The following is a 4,990-nucleotide window of genomic DNA, read 5'->3' on the forward strand; positions in this document are numbered from 1 at the left end:
TATACACATGCATTTTTTATATCAATGTAAATATTATCTGAAAAAGTAGAAATTGAAATCAAAACAACCCATTTCATTCTCTTCTTAGTGCTCTTGTTTATATTATTTCCCTTAAAACTTCACCAAAAAACCTACAAATTTTGTAATTTCTTAGAATTCTCAGCCAATTGGAACGAGGACTGTAATGATGTTTTTGATCATGAGGCAGATAAGTGTTTGACTAATTTAATATATAGATACAATATCTATTACCCTCAATGCTTTCATTGGCGGTATGGTCAGAGCCCACAAGCAATTCAATATACTGGATTTCGATAAATACACTAATAAATATGGCTTATCATACTTTAACCGGCCCAACATTTAAGAGGCATTACATGTTAATGTCATGAAAATAGTATATGATTGGTAGTCATGACATGACATTCTTAAGAATTGGATACACTTGCAATCGATTGTACTTTCTTATCTTGAAGAGTTCTTAACAAATGGAAGAGTTGTGAGAACCCGAGAAATTAAGTGTACGCCCTAAAATTATTTTATTTTATTTCCTTTGGTATTAGGAAATTATATATAACGAATAAACGGTTATCTTAAATGCCTAATTGAATCCCTATAAATTAAGAATTTAGAAAATAAATTCAATAAGTACATATCTAGAAGTGTAGAAAATTTTATAAATCAAATAAATAGATGACGTGCATATCGTAAATTGTGTTAATTGCAAATATTACTAGACACATAACATACATTAGAAATTTAACAAGGTCATGTTGAATAAGTATTTCTTCAAGCTAAATATGTCAAATCGACTAGATTAACGTAAGAAAATTTTCCCCCGAAAATACGAATGAAATTAGGAGTCCAGGCATGAAATCATGAAATTTTAGACCTTAGAGAGTAATTAAACTACAACTAAAAGACCAAACTAACCTTAAAATTCTAGACTAATTACCATGCGGCGATCACTTGAGCTATCAGAATATCACAAAAACAAATGGAACCAAATGGAAGCTAGCCAATTATCTGCTAAATCCAAGCGGTGGGAGCTTACGATCTAACTGAGATTGGGCGGTGAATAACACCTGTAGGACAGCTGCCATTCAATTGCTAAGTAAAGTAATGATCAAAGGGAGAAAGGAGACAGCGTGACATTACCTGGGCGGTGGCCGAATGAAGAAACACATTTCACTTCTTTTCTTACCAACCAAATGTTGAGAGCAAGATCGAGAGAGACTCAGCCATATTTTCTTCCATTTCAGTACACCATCAAGAGGGAGAAAAGGAAACATTTCTGATTCCCTCTTGCGTCCAGTTGCGACCGATAGAGTGAGGAGGAGAGTGTAGACAGTAGCTAAATGCATTCTTCCAGCTTGGGACTGTAGAACTTTGAGTCTGGTGCAGCTTTGGAAACTGAAGCAGGAACCAAACAAGCAGCCTGCAATTCTTTTCCAAACTTTAAAGGGGAGGAGGTAAGATCCTTAAACACCAGCTACATGTTGATTTTAGCTAGGAATTTGAGCTTGTAACTGAAGTAAATGTCGGGCAGCAACTGTGAAATCTCAGAAAAATTGCAGAAAAACTGTGTGTTAAGCTTGAACTTGCAACTGATATCAGAATTCCTTGGGATAATAACGTTAAGAAGTGCATGCAACGGATTATTTTGTTCTTTCTTCAGTTTAAGAGCATAGTTGTAGGTCAGTGAGTGTGAAGTAGAGAGAACCGTACGTGAAAGAACTCTGATGCAAGCTGCTGTACCTCAGTTTTGCAGCCTTGCGCAGAGCTGAATTCATTCAGCTTTCCTTTTGAAATTTGGTCATGCACTGCCCCGTTTTGCTTAACTTAAAGTTGAATCAATATACTTTGTACAATGATCTGGAACATGAAACTGAGGTGAATCAAGAGGGGAAAATTCAGCTGCTAAGCCATTCTTTGCTGGAATCTGTTAGCTTCATCTGAGTAATCTGATAAGAAGCTTTGGATATTTCTGCAACACCTTACTTCTAAACTCACTTACAGAGTTGAAACCTGTCCTAATGCACCTAACTTTAACCAGAAAAACAAGAATGAGTAGGAACTAAACTGAGTGATGAAGGGGGGAACAAGTTCACTGATTGCAGGTTGTTATCCGAGAAATGAAACAGATTGTGCTTCTGACCGTCCCCTTTTGGCCTTGAAAACGCGATAACTGGATGTTGATGTCTTCATAGGAAATGTAGGTCTAGGTCTTAGCTTCGAAACGCTATAAAATTTACCTCAATCTGATAAGCGTAGCTCCAATTATTATCAAAACACCCAAGGATGGCAAAGCTGCCTTTCCTTTTGTTCCAGAATGCACTTTGCTAAGATGCTAACCGTGAGGAACCAACTTTTAACCAGCATTTCCTCTAATTTTCAACTTTGTAAGCTTTCATAAATGATAGTTACAGTTAGTCTGAGATTTAATGGCTATATATAGCTTCACAAGTAGAGTTAAACTAAAGCAAATGAGAGGAAAACTCATGATAATTATGTACCTAAAATTGGCTTCTAATTACTTAATACGGTCCTTACAAATATATTAAATATTTTAAAGACTATCAAATTTGAGGGACTGGTGTAGTGGAATAAAATTTAATTTACAAATAACCTAGAGTTTAATTAATTGAAAAGGGGACCAATGGAGTACTCCTAAGCTATAATCTTAGAATTTTGAGTGGAAAATGATTTAATCCTAAAGGAAACATCTTATAAATTATTAACTTGGGAAAACAGGTATAATTCTTGATTAAAACAATAAAGTCAATAAGTTTCAAAATAAAATGATAAATGAATATTGAATATATTATATTTGTACTTTAAAGTCAAATAGTTCAAGTGATAAAGTAAGAACAATAAGTGAACATCTACAAACTATGTATTTGATTTGGCATTATTAACTTGTCCAGGAAGTAGCTGTGAACCAGAAAATCGACTCGAGACTCGAGAGTAATTTATTTGGATATTTGGTGAGTGTTTCCCGAATTTATGTGTTAAACTGCTTATGTGTACCTAAGTGCAATTATATGGCAAATGTGCTTATTATGAAATATTGCTAAGTGATTCATTGTGAAGTGTTTTCAATTGTCCCTCGCCTTCTAAGTCGATGGTGTACTTCATCGCACTCGGTTTAGTTGAGCTTGAAGGTTGATAATTGATCAAGTGATATTGTAAGTGTGCACGACTGTAAGCCGTGTGTGTACTTTATCACACCAGCTGAACTGGGCCCCAAAACCCTCTGTTCAACGGACTATTCGAGCCAACAAAGGGCTTGGTCGGGTAGGACGGTAGCTTTGGATAAGTGTTTTGGTATGCTCGAGTATTACCACGGAGTAGCAGATTACTAATATTGATATGACCATCCAAGTGAGGGAAGTGTTTATTGTTTTGGAGGTTATAAGGAGGAGTTTGGCGGAGTGTGTAGTGTATTGAAGTGGCTCTAATGCGAGCACCGTATCCTTTTAAAAGTGATTATTCAGTGAAGTGTTTCCTCAATTGCTAATGAAAGTGATTGTATAGTGAAATGTGCACTACTTGCTTAATTGTATTGATGTTAAATGTTACTTATTCGGTAAACCTCACTGGGCTTTAGCTCAACCTTTTAGCTTTGTTTTCCTTATAGGGGTTGAAGTTTGAAGGATGATCGAGTAGCATTAGAGTGTTTTGAGTGGTCTAGTGTTATATATTGATGATAAGACTTGCATTTTGTACCTATTAATGGATAGATTTCTATTTCACACTAGTTGGTGATGTACTTAAGTATGAACATTTGGACGAGTTACTTTTGTAATTTGTAGTAGATAAAGCTTTTGTCTTACTAAAAAGTATTAAGAATGGATGTTTGGATGATTAATGAGAATTGTTATCTCTGAAATTAATGTTAGTGAGTGAGTCCTGGCGAGAGCCAGGCAGACGGTCCGCTAACTTCTAGGGTATGCCCTAGGGGAAGGTGGGGTCGTCACAAGAGTTCTCGTAACTGGATCACGATATATGATAAAATGTTAAATATTTCAATTGTAACTCCTTTACAACCATGGTATCGAGGTAGGGAGGTCAGTGGATATATTAAAATTTATTAAAACAACTAAAGATTTATGATAATGAGAAGAGTTACTCATCAAATACTAAATTATAGACTTGATTGAGCACTTTCACTTGTTTAACAATTCATTTCAGGGGTACCATTTCCCAACCATTAAGTATAGAATATATAGGACACTATATGAGCTTTCTTATTTCATCATTTTTCTAGTTATTTCCCAACAACTAAGTAGATAAATAGGATATTAGATGATCTTTCTAATTTTATCATTATTCGAGTTGCTTCCCAACTATTAAATAGATATGTAAGACAACATATGAACTTTTTTATTCCATCACTACCTAGTAATGATGTAGTACTTCTATAGATTCAATTTGGCAATGTCATTTGTTAGATTTATAGTTTATTTCAATAAAATATTGGTGTCAAATTTTAAGAAAAGTGTAAATGTCATCCCGCTACCCTTTGGGACAAGAATTGATTCCATGTACATGGTCAGGTATGCATTGTACTAGTGGTAATGTTTAAAGAATCAAATCAAACAACCAATCCAAAAAAATTTATTGGCAATTTGTTGGCATCCAAGATTGGAAGGTCTAAGAATAAAAGCTAATCTAGTCTAATTAAGTTACTTTAATAAATATTGATCTTATGCAAGATATAGCCTATTCTACAAGATCAAGACTCCTATTATCTCATTAGGACTAGACTAGAAATAATAGGTTTTAACATATAAGAAATCCTCAAACCAAAGCTAATTAATACTAAGTGGAATATCATCAAATTGTCATAACTCATGGAGAAATATTTGAGAAGACAAAATGAAACTGTCTACAACCATTGAAGAGAAATTGGAACACTTTTGATTCGGTAAATATCATTAGTTTTTTATATCTCCAAACAAGAAATTTTGCTTTGTAGAAACCGAAA

The 4,990-nt window shown here is 34.3% G+C and overlaps 1 long non-coding RNA gene across 1 annotated transcript; it reads left to right on the plus strand.

Moving 5' to 3' along the window:
* Positions 1-1,139: 1,139 nt before the first annotated feature.
* LOC113741891 (uncharacterized) lies at positions 1,140-3,892 on the plus strand. The gene is made up of 3 exons (XR_003460749.2): positions 1,140-1,472; positions 2,928-2,987; positions 3,641-3,892. It is a non-coding gene; the product is annotated as an uncharacterized lncRNA (long non-coding RNA).
* The last annotated feature ends 1,098 nt before the right edge of the window (positions 3,893-4,990 follow it).

The sequence above is a fragment of the Coffea arabica genome, chromosome 4e (genome assembly GCF_036785885.1).
Source record: "Coffea arabica cultivar ET-39 chromosome 4e, Coffea Arabica ET-39 HiFi, whole genome shotgun sequence".
NCBI lineage: Eukaryota > Viridiplantae > Streptophyta > Magnoliopsida > Gentianales > Rubiaceae > Coffea > Coffea arabica.